The sequence below is a fragment of the Sceloporus undulatus genome, chromosome 1 (assembly GCF_019175285.1).
Source record: "Sceloporus undulatus isolate JIND9_A2432 ecotype Alabama chromosome 1, SceUnd_v1.1, whole genome shotgun sequence".
NCBI classification, from domain to species: Eukaryota; Metazoa; Chordata; class Lepidosauria; order Squamata; family Phrynosomatidae; genus Sceloporus; species Sceloporus undulatus.
This window is the reverse complement of record NC_056522.1, coordinates 10,352,221-10,366,043: the sequence shown is the minus strand read 5'-3', so window position 1 is coordinate 10,366,043 and position 13,823 is coordinate 10,352,221. Positions and strand designations below refer to the sequence as shown.

At 38.0% G+C, this 13,823-nt stretch overlaps 2 protein-coding genes across 17 annotated transcripts in view; one reads left to right on the top strand and one right to left on the bottom strand.

Annotated features, from left to right (window-relative positions):
* The window catches only part of LOC121920437, a 196,008-nt gene extending 183,979 nt beyond the window's left edge, over positions 1-12,029 (bottom strand). For 2 of the 5 annotated variants that reach the window (XM_042447578.1, XM_042447608.1), the window contains exon 1: positions 2,600-2,687. The gene's annotated coding sequence lies outside the window, so the exon portion shown is untranslated. Of the gene's footprint in view, positions 1-2,599; positions 2,692-11,994 lie in introns of those variants that run through there. The other 3 variants (XM_042447593.1, XM_042447600.1, XM_042447586.1) reach the window with 3 other exon arrangements.
* The window catches only part of SANBR (SANT and BTB domain regulator of CSR), a 62,210-nt gene continuing 51,250 nt past the window's right edge, over positions 2,864-13,823 (top strand). For 7 of the 12 annotated variants that reach the window (XR_006101725.1, XR_006101724.1, XM_042447530.1 and 4 more), the window contains exons 1-3: positions 2,864-2,954; positions 4,922-5,192; positions 11,813-12,518. The gene's annotated coding sequence lies outside the window, so the exon portion shown is untranslated. The remainder of the gene's footprint in view (positions 2,955-4,921; positions 5,193-11,812; positions 12,519-13,823) is intronic. The other 5 variants (XM_042447496.1, XM_042447511.1, XM_042447517.1 and 2 more) reach the window with 4 other exon arrangements.

The following is a 13,823-nucleotide window of genomic DNA, read 5'->3' as shown; positions in this document are numbered from 1 at the left end:
TTTGGGAATCAGTGCTATAGTCTATAGAGCACATGCTGATTTTCTTCTGAAATTCTCTGGTGCTCTCCATTAGCCATCATTTGTTTGTAATGAGGTCCCTAGTGTCTCTTCATTTCCTGAAACCTGCTTGGACCTCTGGGATTCCTCTCTCCATGTATGGTTGGAGTGTACATTGCATAACTCTGAGCATAATTTTGCTTGCATGGGAGATTAATGCTGTGGTCCTATAATTACTTTCTCCACTTGTTGTGTGCCTTCAAGTCATTTCTGACTACTGGTGACCCCAAGGCGAACCTATCATGGGTTTTCTTGGCAAGTTTCCTCAGAGGAGACACTACTTTCTCCCAAACATCTTGCAATCTGAATTTTAAGTTGAATTACCTTAGAGTGGCAGAGAGTAACCTTTTTTTAGGTGTCAAAACAGAGATCTCCACCAAGGTAGTAGAAAGGGTGTTTGTTGGTACATCTAAAAGCCTAGAAAAGTCCAATATATTATAGGGATCTGATGGTATTTATGGGCATTACCTTCCTCTGAGATGGAAGGAGTGTGACTTGGCCAAGTTCACTCAGTGGGTTCCCATAGCTAAGCTGAGAATTGGATTTGAACCCTGGTCTCTAGAGTCATACTCCGAGGCTCAAACCACTACACCACTTTCCCCCAAACAATTTGCAAATTCTGGTTACATGTTAGAAGAAAGTCAAAGAAGGATGCTTTCAGTGACGTCACGCTGCAAGGACAGGTAGAGGAGGGTCATGCCCGGGTGATGCCATGACTGCGTACATATTCTGCTTTGGTCAGGCCTCACCTGGAATAATACTGTATCCAGTTCTGGGAACCACAATTAAAAAAAGACTTTGAGAAGCTGGAACATGCCCAGAGGAAGGTGACCAAAATGGTGAATGGTCTGGAAACTATGCCTTATGAGGAAAGACTTAGGGAGCTGGGTATGTTTAGCCTGAAGAAGAGACGGTTAAGGGGTGATTGGACACCCCTGTTTAAGTATTTGAAGGGATGTCATATTGAGGTGGAAGCTAGCTTGTTTTCTGCTGCTCCAGAGAACAGGACCTAGAACAATGGATGCAAGCTACAAGAAAAGAGATTCCCCCCCAACATTAGGAGGAACTTCCTGACAGTAAGGGCTGTTTGGCAGTGAAACAAACTTCCTCTGAGTGTGTCAGAGTCTCCTTTGGAAGTCTTTAAACAGAGGCTGGATGCCATCTGTCAGGGATGCTTTGATTGAGAGTTCCTGCATGGCAGTGGGTTGGACTGGATGGCTCTTGACATCAATTCCAACTCTATGATTCTATTATTCTTATTGGGCCAACCAAAATGCCCAATATACATGTTGCAGGCTTCCTCATCAGGGAAGGTGTTCAAAAACCACACAGGAGGGAAAAACAAATTTAAGGTGTCAGCCATAGGCCCACATTTTGCTGTCTCTGTTCCCAGATGGCACGGACGGAGGGGCATTTCTTGCAAGTTAAAACCTCCTTCAAGGCAGAAGGAGGTTAGACTGGATGGCGCTTCCGGGGTCTTTTCCAACTCTAGGATTAGGGTGAAGACGTTCCTGTGCAGTCAGGCCTATTAAGCTGACAAGGACCAGGCTTTTAATGCTGGGCTATACAAATTTGATGATTTATATTGTACTATATTATATAATAATAATAATAATAATAATAATAATTTTTATTTATAGACCGCTATTCCACAATGATCATAGCAGTGTACAGTAAAAATTGCAATACAAAATTAGCCCCTAACCACCCCCTCACTCCCCCCAGGCTGAATGATGACAGTTGGCATATTTATATATGCCTTAAAATTGTTTTTTTTTTTTTTACATTTTACATTTATGTATTTTAATATCTGTATTGTTTTTAAATTGTATCATTTTATACTTCTTCGTCACCTTGAGCCCCTATATTGGGAGGCTGGATATAAGAAAATAATAATAATAATAATAATAATAATAGGATTCTATATAAGGTAATGTGTTTGCGGCTCAGACCTCACCCCATAACCCCCCCCCCCCCCGCTAATAAGATATAGAAGAAGCAATATACAGTATACATACAGTATATATAAAATATAGACTATATAATAATAATAATAATAATAATAATAGATATTAAATATATATATATAAGTAATAAGAAGCAATATATATATATAAGGATATAGAATATATATATATAATAAGCAATATAAGATATATAATACATAATATATCTCTATATATAAGCAATATATATGATAGAGACTATATAATAATAATAGATATTAAATATACATACACACATATATATTGCTTATTATAGTGTATATATTTAATATCTATTACTATTATTATATAGTCTCTATCTTATATATATTTATATATATTGTTTATTATTTATATATTATATATCCTATTATATATATATATATATATATATATATTGTTTCTTTTATACATATATAATATCTATTATTATTATTATATCGTCTATATCTTATTATATATACTGTATATTGCTTCTTCTTTTATATTATATTATATATATATATAGCTTCTTATTATATATTCTATATCTATCTATCTATCTATCTACCAACCACCCTTTTTTTTCTGAGGGGGAAACTTTTCCTAGGCTTTTGTGAGGCGAGGGGCAGCGCTAGGCCCGAAATTGCTGGTTGCTAGGCGACCAGACGCGGAAGGGAGGGGCGGTTGGCCGCTGCACTGCGACAAAGCGAAACGGAGGGCGCGCGCCTCTCAGCCCTCCCGCTCTGCCATTGGCTGGTTTGGAGCCACCGGGGGAGGGGTTCAGCGCTCTGCGACGCGCGGATTGGCTGAGCGGGGAATGAGTGACTGAGCGCTTCCCACCTCCCTCTCCCCCTTTTGATGAGGGAAAGGGCGGCAGCGTTTGGGCATCCATCTGCCAAAGGGAAGAGGGAGGCTGGCTGGCGGGAGCAGGTGGGCTGCCTGGCCCTGGGCTGGGGCTAGGGACCCTTTTGCCCTGGGTTTGTCCTTAATTCCAGAGGGGCTTCATGGCTAGCTTTGTTTTCCTGGAGTGCACAGGCTTCCCTGGTCAAAAGAGCTTAATAGAGTTTAATAGGTTGCTTCCTTATATATTATATATATTATATTATATATCTTAATACATTGCTTTTTCATATATATATATATACATATATATAATATCTATTATTATTATATTATATATATATTGTTTCTCATTTATATATATATATATATATATATATATTATATCTTGCTTCTTATATATACATATGTAATATATCTATTATATATCTTATATATATATATATATTACATATAAATATTGCTTCTTATATGTCTCTAATATATATCTCTGTTATATTATATATTATATATCTTTATATATCTTGCTTATATATTATATTATATAAATACTGTAAATAAATCTTGCTTCATATATATATGTATATATAATATTACATATCTTATATATTATTTCATATATATATATATATTATCTTATTATATATTTATGTTATATTCATCATTACTGTTATTATATAATATCTATCTATATCTATCTATATCTATATCTATATCTATATATATGCTTCCTATTGTGTGTATATCTTTATATATATTACATCTATTATTGTTATTATATTATTATGTGTCATATATATATATAGCTTCTTAATATATATATATATATATATATATACACACACACAGAGTATATATAAGAAAGGTGTCTGTCAATTATCTTCAGCACGAGGTTCATGTAGAAGTGTTTCTAATTAGCTAATATTGCTTATAAATTTGTTCATAAAAATGCATTTATTTATTCGTTCTAATAGAGGGAGGTTTACTAAAGGGATGAATTTGTTGTTCTCAAGAGGGTCTAATATTTTTACCTCAGTTTATGGTATAATATTCTTATATATTATATACCTTGTTTATTTTTTAACAGAGGGAGGTTTATTAAAAGGGATTGATTTATGAAAGGCGTTGATCTGTCAAGAGGCTTTAATATTTTACCTTCAGTTTAATATGCTGCGTCTTTATATAAAATAAAAGGGTGGGGTTTTGTTTGCAACCCACTTTTATGAGAAAAGGTGGATCTGAGATTAAGGGAGAAGGTATTTTATTTCTTATTACTCTTTATTTAGGCTTTACTAGTTATTATATATAACTAGTAATAACTATATATATATATATATATATCTCACTCCCCACCTCCATACAGGGGTATCAACACAGTGAGGTCTTCTCCAAGGTGTTTCTAATTTAATGGCATACTACTGCTTTTAATTAATCATTTTTTAGTCGAGGGATTTGAAGCACTAAATTCCTCAGCTCTGTAGATCCACACAGTAAAATAAAGAGAGCTAGGTGAGGTTTTGTTTGCAGCCCACCTTTCTGGCAAGGTGAGCCTGAGATACGATTCTATGATTCTGTGATTCATTATTAGTTATTACTATTTATTTTATTTCTATCCCACCTTTTCCCCCTATAAAGGGGTCTCAAGGTGGCCAAGCCTTCTCCAAGGTGGGTCCGAAGCCCAACCAAGCCAGGGATGGACCCCTAAATATACATGTATAGATCTCTAATGGCCCCTTAAGGAAGAGGGGTGCGAATTTCTATAAAAGTACGATTTCCAGAGAGAGAGAGAAGAGAGATTTTCTAGCTTGTTCAGGAAGTCTGCAAGTCACAGCAGACATGCCTTGATGTACTTGGGATGATCCAGGAATCTGTCTGATGCTTCTTCCGCCTCCAGCGCATAGAGATGTGTAGTGGGAGGGTTGGTGGATGGATAGTGCCACAGAAAGAAAGAAAGAAAGAAAAATCCAGGTTGTAACAGGCTGGGATGAATGGGTGGTGCTATACTCAGTTTAGGATGCAATGCTACCTCCTTTTTTCTTTTCTCCCTCTTTTTCCAGAGGCAAAAGCTAAGGCGAACCTGGATGGAACAAGCCACTTGAGCCGTTTGTCGAGTCTGTGCCATGAAGCTGATTCTCTCTGGCTCTTTGTCTCCCCTCAGGATACCTCTGTTTGCTCTTCCCCCTCTTCTGTCTGCCCTCCTTTATCTTCTCCTCCTCCTCCTCAGAGTTGGAAGAGAGGGAAACAATTTCACTGCATTTTGAATCCAGGGGTAACTTAGCCATCCATCCTTTTGCCTTGGATTCTTGATTCTGCCAGAGCATACTTCAGGTAACCAGTAGCAGTTGTTTCTTCCTGTATTCTCAATATTCTCCACCATCTCTTTCTGCAACGGGGTTTGGGTTGATCAGAAACCCATGGAGGAACTGACATTTTGAAACCTCCTCAGTTCTTTCTGAAGCTTCTGTTTTCCTGCAGACAGTGCAATTTTTATGAACTGCAAGGTCTGTTGTAAAGTGATGATGTATGCTGGGATAGAGGACTCTTTCTGGGGTAATTCCTTTCCGTTCTGAGAAATCCCTATTTATTTCGAGCATGCAATGCTTCCATCAGTTTCAGTTGGTATTATTAACTTGTTTTTCCAGGTTTTGAAAAGACTGCACAGACATCTGACCTTAATTTCTGTGTTCATTTTTCTCTCTCTGAGGAAACCTTTGGGAAAGAAATTATCTGTCTCCTTTCCAATAGATGGTGAGATGCTTACATCTCTGTGACTGGTAATTGATTTCAGGGCAGTTTGAACCATTTAAAATCCATTTACTTTCACTTAAAAGTGAACAAATAACCAAATCTCATGATTTAGTCTGTTATTTACATCATTACATCTCCATTTCCCCCCCTGGAATGCTAATTTTAGGACTTTTAATTGTTCTGTGTATCTTTGTTTTCTGCAATACTGCTAAAACTAGATACATAAACTTGCTGGATGCTGTAGATGTAAACTTCAAAGATATAACCGTGCTAGTCTGTAGGATCAGTATGTGGAGAGATCTTATGGTACCTTTGAGACTAACTAAAATGAAGAAGTTGACAGCATGAGCTTTCATAGACTTCAGTCTACTTCCTCAGATGCATATAGACAGATATAGATTGCTCTAGATGTAGCTTGCACTGTTTGTCCTTTGTTTCTGATCATTTATATATGAAACATTAAAAATATATATGACAACTTAAAATTTATTTTAATAGAAAACATAAAGGGATGTGGATTTTTTTTTTAATCAATAGCATTAGGATTAAAAATATGTCAGTTTTCAAATGGATGCCATTTTTCAGAAGTTGTGTGGAACATTGATTTTTTCCAGGTTTTGCTTTTTGCTGAGAACCACATTTTATGCAGCTCTGTGACTCCTGGGTATTACAGGTCCCTAACACTAAATACCTTGCAATGTAGGTGATGGATGTGGGTTGTTCATGCATTACTCTATGATGTAGGGTTTTATGAATGAGGGAAAACCTGTGCTCCTTGAAAAATGATTTATCTAAAGGATTTAATACATCATCATTGTTGCTGTTATTGTTTATGTTACTACAACTTGCTTTCAGTTCAAACTAAGCTTTCAAGAAATGGCTTCATTATAGGAATGTACCTTGAAATTAGCATTTATTTCAGTGGCATCTATGTTGCTCAGAGATCCAGTTGAAGGATTACTAGGTAAATTAATGGAAAATTGTGTGAGCTGTTAATGCAGTCTTTAATTTTATTGCTTCTGATAATTCCAAAGCCATGCCCATAAGGCTCAGTTTCCATGGCCCTTTTATACAGTTGAGCTTTCATAAAACAAAGGATCTGTGCCTGGTTAGAGATGCCAGTTAAACTGCATGCCAGTAAAATCAATAATACAGTGGATCCTTGTTATACGCTGGGGTTTGGTTCCAAGATCCCCCGTGTATAACAAAATCCGTGTATGCTCAAGTCCCATTAAGTATAATGACATAGCAAAATGGTGTCCCTAATAAAAAATGGAACATCAAGGTAAATTTATACTTTTTTGGAACATTTTCAAACCGCGTATGCTTAAATCCGTGTATAAAAAATCCGTGTATAAGAAAGGCCAACTGTACTGACATATTGAATTTAATATTTGTATTTGGGAATAAACCCTACCAATCTGAATTGTTCTTATTTAGGATTACAATGTCAGAGTACTTGCATTAAACTAAATCCCCATTTTAGTCATATTTCTGTAAGCAGCTTGGGTGAAATACTTAGGCTTGAGGTTATAGGAGGAGTAAAAATACTAATGGCCCAAAACAGATGGGCCAGACGGATTGCAATGGGACCACTGTGGTGCTGTTTGTGCTAGGGCTGCAGTGTCTGCATGTGCCCAGCCCTGATTCAGACTGCCATGGTCCTGAACCAGGCTGCCAAAAAGGAAAATATGTTTTTGCTACTTTTTGGGCTGGTTCTTTTGGGAAGGTGTGACATCGGCATGGTTTCCACCCATTATTGGGGCATGCATCATCTAAACGCTACACCCCAAATACACCCCAAACCTGCATCCCTCAGGTGTAAAAACGGGCAGCTACAGCCAGCCCTTTGGGGCGGTCTGTCAAGCCCCTTAGTGTTTTAGCAAGAGGTGGTTTCATATACTTCTCCTTTGACATTGAGGAATTTGAAAATATTGAAGTTTAATTGCTGTTTGCTGTGACATCTGAATTCAGGCAAACTGTGAATAATCTTAACTGAGATTAGTTGAAACAAGCCAACTTCTGATCAAGAATTACAAATTCACTTGTTTTTACTATCCTAATTTAGATTAAAGGTGGTCTAACCCAGCCTTTAGTCAGAGAGCCAGTGTGGTGTAGTAGTCTGAGTGTTGGATTCTGGGAGGCCACTGTTCAAATCACTGCCAGGACATGAAAACACACTGGGTGACCTTAGGCAAGTCATACTCTCTCATCCTCAGAAGGATGCAAAGGCAAATCACCCTTCAAACAATTCTTTAATTATGCAGTTGGGTATAATGGGTGCTTCTGTTACCTTTTATTACCTAAGCTTTTTTAGTTTCATAACAAGAAATTCAGAAATTGAAAAGCAATGTAATTCATTGGCAGTAGCTTGAACAAAAGTGAATAATAATCAGCAATCTTGCAGTATATTTTCCAATGACATAGCTATTGCAGCAAACCAGACAATCTTGTGACACATCTCAGGCAAACATTTATTATGAATGTTTCCCTGAGATGCATGAAGTATTGTCTTGAGTTGTTGTTATTTGCCATCAAGTTGATTGATCGCTGGCAACCCTATGAATGAGTGACTTCAGTTCTGGTCATCAGCTGCCTATGCCTGATCAGACCTTGCAGACTCAGGACTGTAACTTGATTGAATCAATCCACCTGTAATTCAGTCTTGCCCTTTTCCTACTGCTTTCCACTTTACCAGTCATTATTGTATTTTTTTAATGAGTCATGTCTTCTCGTGATGTGTCTGAAGTAGTCTCAATTTAGTCCTCTTGACTTTTAGTGAGAGTTCAGGCCACATTTTCTTACATTCAGTTTTCTTCATTGTCCATCTTTCACACCCATACATATCAATTGGAACATTATGGTATTGGCTTGAGTTACAAGTATATATGCACACTTGTTATGAATGGGATTTTATTTCCTTCTCATCTCACTGTTTAGATCAGGGGTAGGCAACCTGCGGCCCACGGGCCGGATGCGGCCCGGCGAGGCCTTGGGACCGGCCCCAGCCCGGTCCTGCCGCTGATTGCCGCCGGGGCCTTTGTGGGGCAATTGTCTATAGAAGCCTCAGAAACATGCATTTATATTAACATTTTTTTAAAAATCAGCAAATTTTTTTGCGTGTCCTCCACTTTTTAAAAAAAAGTGTCCACCATTTGAAAATTTTGTCCTACATTTGTCCCGGTTTATTTATTTATTTATTTATTTATTTTCAATTATTTAATTATTTATTTTTTGGCTTCGGCCCCCCAGTTGTCTGCGGGACAGCAACCCGGCCCTCGGCTCAAAAAGGTTGCCTACCCCTGGTTTAGATTGTGGTGATGTGGGGATTATAAACAGTGAAATTTGCTTAAATTCTCCTCAACATTTCTATATAATTCATGTATCTGATGAAGTAGACTGCAGTCTACAAAAATTCCCACAATACTTATTCAAAGACTACTTTTTAAATTATTTGGTCAATAAATAAAAACGTTGTCATTGATTTCAGCAAAAATCCCAAAGGTGGGTAGCCATTATTTCAAAATGCCTGTAAGGGAAAGCCTGAATTGGCAACCCCCACCATAATTATTAATATCACTTTATGGAGATCTAAGTCTTGGGTTCCTTTTATGGAGCATGTTGCTGCTAGACAAGAGCTTCATGCCTGCCTGGAACTGTCATTATGTTTTAGAGTACCCGTCATTTTTTTGTATAGCTAAGATGCGGGGGTTTCTTGGCAAGGTTTGTACAAAGGAGATTTTACTTTGAGGCTGAGAAGAAGATAATGGCAAAATCTCCTCTGTACAGATCTTGCCAATGAAACCTCAGGGTAGATTGGCCATAGGTCAGAAATGACTTGATTAAGAGCAAGATGCCTGAGAGTTGGAAAGGTGCTGGAATACTGGAATTGCTTTGTATTCTGACTAGGATAATTCACTCTGATGTATTTTTAATATCTGTCTGGTGGTTCACATTATTGCAATAAATATTGTGTAGTGAGAAATTCATGGGATGATAAAAGCGCATAAGGAAATGCAAGACTGAAGCATCTTATCTGGACCTGGTTGTATCAGCAGACAAGGTAAAACACATGTCTCTGGCATCCATTATACCCAACTGCATAATTAAAGATTTGTTTGGAGGGTGATTTGCCTTTGCATCCCTTTTAGGATGAGAGAGTATGTTGTTAGGGACAGGGTTGCAGGTGTTGTAATCTGTTATTCTTTTTCAAATATGTAAATCTTAGCCCATGTGCCTGATCAGCAGATTCACCTTTTTACAAAGTTTTTTTATACTTCTGTCTGGCCCTCACTTCTTCCCCCTCCTTGTTCTTTGCCTGGTTGAAAGTTTTTTCCCCCGCATTGACATTAGAAGGATGATGAAGGAGGTTTAACACTTACCCATATATACCTAACTATAAATTGACCTAAGGTATAAGTCAAGGACAGGTTTGGGGGTCAAAATGATGGATTCTAATATGGCCTGTATATAAGTCGAGGGTAAAATTTAGGGGCCTGTAACAAAGGTTGAAACAAAGGAAAACAGTGCCAAAGAACTTTAAAAATTCCTGTAGGCATAACTGTGCTAACTCTAAAAGCTTGATGGATAAGAGAATAGAGGAGGGTCAGTGCTTCCAGGACAGATTACACTCTTGCCTTTGAACGGGGGATGGTTCCTTTTTTAATAAGAGTTGAAGTATAGTACTTTAACCCATGGATAAGTCAACTCAGGTTTTTTGCATCAAAGTTTTGACTAGAATTTCTAGATTTATATGTGAATATATACAGTACTTTTTGTGTCAGATTGCAGCAACATGTTTATAATAGCCAATGCAATAAAGAATTTGAAAAAAAATGGATTCTACTGTAGCCAGTCTTACTGCAGCTGTGTGTGCCGGTCTACAACAGACAACGTAAACAGCAACTGACTCCAGAATCCCTTAGCGTGCATGGACAGCATGAAAATTGAAAAAAAGAAAAGGGAAGAGCAAATAGCTTCTCTACCAGCTCCCCCCAGTATGTTAGCAAATTCTAGTTCTGTAAGTCTGGCCATGGAAACAGAAATTGTAAGAAAAATGGAGGATAGAGAAAGAAAGTCACCCTTGGGTGAATTTTGGAGAGTGACTTCAAGTAGTCTCTAGAATTAAAAAAAAACAACCCTCTTTTAGTTATACAAAGTCTACCTGACTCACTTGTTTTATTTTACACATGTATATTGTTAGTATTGAATACAAATTTTGTTGAACTGCTCTTCTTATTTGTGGTATAGAAACCTATCCCTATTCCTTCCATGTTATTTCTGCCTTTGGTACCATTTTTTTGCTAAAATAGAAAGATCCAGGAACACATCTCCTTTGTTAAGTGGGGTATTCCTGCATTTTGGATGACATCCAGTAAAAGGAGCAAATGTTTAGATATTGCAGATCATCTGAATATTTGGTTATTTTAAATGCAGGAGGCTAATTTTCTGTCCCTGTGTCCTGATGGAGGCTGCACCAGTTCGTTAAAACAAAACAATAAGTTTCCAGGAATCATTTTTATTCTGTACAATCACTTTGTGGGGACTTGGGTTCAAACAAGATATGCAGTAGCCATACCCTGTTTTAAAGGACAATTGCTGCTCCTGTAAGCTTCTAGGAGCAATATTTTCTCCATTTCCACCTGAAATAGTATGGATGGGGACATCTGAGGGGGCTTTGAGCACCTGGCAAAAACAGTCCATGGGCATTGTGGGCCCCTCACATGCTTTGAGACAAGAATAGGTTTTATGGGCGGACTGGAACAATGTTTAATAAGTCATTAGGATTCATACCAATTCCTGCTTTCTATGGTAAATGAATGATGTAAAAAGGAACTTGCTAGACTTGGAACTAGTTTTTGTTCCTGCCCCCAACAGACCTTACCAGCACATCACAGCAAAAGGATCACCATTTTCAGCTGTAGAAGGCTTTGGAGAGGGTTCAGGGAAGGTGAAAGGCATGCCATCATGTCAGTGTGGGGTTCAAGATGGTTTTCAGGCAAAAAGATTGCATCAGGAAAAAATGGGGGTCCAGGGGACCACATTGGGGTGGTTGTGGTGGTGGCCACATGCCATGCTTTCCTAGGCCAGACCAGTAAGACATATAGCTTTGTTTTGACAAGGAAATTTAGTTTAAAAAAAAAATCCTTTCTTCCTTAGTGAAGGTTTTTTTCCTGCTTGTATTTGCATATAACAATCAGATCGTGGCTGAAAGGGAAGCTGAACAAACTGAATCAATTCAAGATGCCTCCTATTATGCTGGTGACCTGTTTGTTATATCCAGAGGAAGTGTTCAACTTCATGAAGATGGTTGTATGTGTGAGTGAGAGATAACCTTTCTCCTAGTACCTTGTAAAGGAAAAGAAAATAATACATCCCCTACCTCAGACAGAGATTAGTCCTGCCTTCTCCATCAGAATCCTCTGTGAGATGGAATGGATGTGGGTGAAGCCCAGTCCTCACAAAGAATAGAACCTGCACTGCTGTTTCATTCTTTCCTGGACTGTGAGTGCTTTGAATATGCATACCATGTGTCTTAACACATTAAGACACATGGCTACTAAGTAATTTATTGTTGCTACCACATTCTCCCTTTACTAGGGAGGGTTAAAGGATTGGGAAGATTCACCAAATTCCTTTCCTCATCATTTTTAGGCATGCATTGAATATCTTCCTGTTTTATTATCTCATTGGTTGGTTTTTAAAAGGTTGTTCTCTTTATTTTTTTGTTGTGTTGTATTTTCTGTAAATGTTTTTGTTTGAAATTTTGCAGTTGTAATGACTTTAATACCTTGTGCCTCTTAGTGAAGACTTTGCTATGAAAAGTGTGGTATAAGCAGTGTTGGCTGATGCTTTTCAAGACTGGAAAGGCAGGGTGACCAGTTGCGGGTGAAGCCAAAGTCAATGGTAGGTGCAGCGAACTAATTTTGGTTTTGTTTCCTTCCTATTCCCTTGTAATGACATTGGAGTACATGATAGCTCCTATGCTATCATATTTTATTGTCTTGACAGAGGGAGAAGTCTGCTACTTCTGGACTGCTTTTTATTAAGGAGGCAGGCAGGAATAGGCAGGTTGGAGATAGCCAGAATATAGGGGGAGAGTGCCACATTTTCACTAACAGTGAGCTGCCACTGAAGTGTTAGAATAAATTATACCTCAGTAGGCATTTTCCTTCTCATAAGCATCTGAAAAGCAAGGAAGGTGCATCTGTCTCTTTCTTCCCCTTTCCCCCACTACATGCTGGAGAAGGTAGGATGAGAATCCTCTCTTATTCTGCAAGGCTTCCAGGAATGGATAACATGGTGTACCCTTCTTCTTGGGTGCTTGTGTGAATTGAAAGATACCTGTGTCTGCAGAGTGCTTAATAATACCACTCTAGTTAGAGAAGGAGATGGAAGGACATAGGCAAGTGTTGGGGATAGCAGTTGCACTTCGGGGCAAACAAAAAAGGTTGCAGCTGGCCCTGATTGTTTTCCGGGGCAGTGCAAACATCAAATAGTTAAGTTATGAAATTTTCTACCACAAAATGTGGTAGCACCAGTGGGCTACCAAAGTGGCACCAAAAATGGCCACCAGTGTGGAAAATTTTAAAAGAGTATTAAATTATAAGCATAATCATCTCAGAGCCTATATCAGAAGCTGTTAATCATAGTGGCTGTGTTTTGCTTTGAGTATCAGAGCTAATATGACTCTGTGGACCACTTGTTCAGAAAGATGAATATTAGTTATGATGGCTCTTCAGCACTGAGTATTATAGAATAAAGAGGATTAGCCATTGTCCCAAGGAGCTTATAGTTTATATTTTTTCATGAGATATTCAGAAGGATAAAGGGAGCCAGGGGTTAACAGAGAAGCAATTCTTTATTTCAGTGGCATATGCTTAGATTTAGCTACAGGCTGAGTCACAGCAGGACATTTACAAGCTAATCAACATTTTCAGTTCAGCCAGTTATGAATCATGGGTAGCCAAATCAACCTTTTTTTAGAAGTTCCAAAATTAACTGACATTCTCAAAGAGCTTGATATAGTCTACTTGTTTGTCTATTTTGGTCCCAAGTCTTCCATAGTTGCAGTTTCTGTATGGCAAAACACCTGAGCAGTTGGTATGTTCCACAAGGTAACTTCTGTAGTCATAATGTAACTTGCGAAGCCTGATGTTGAAACATTTGGTCCTAGCTGAGACCATGAACTGCTTCTCCAGAATGATCAGT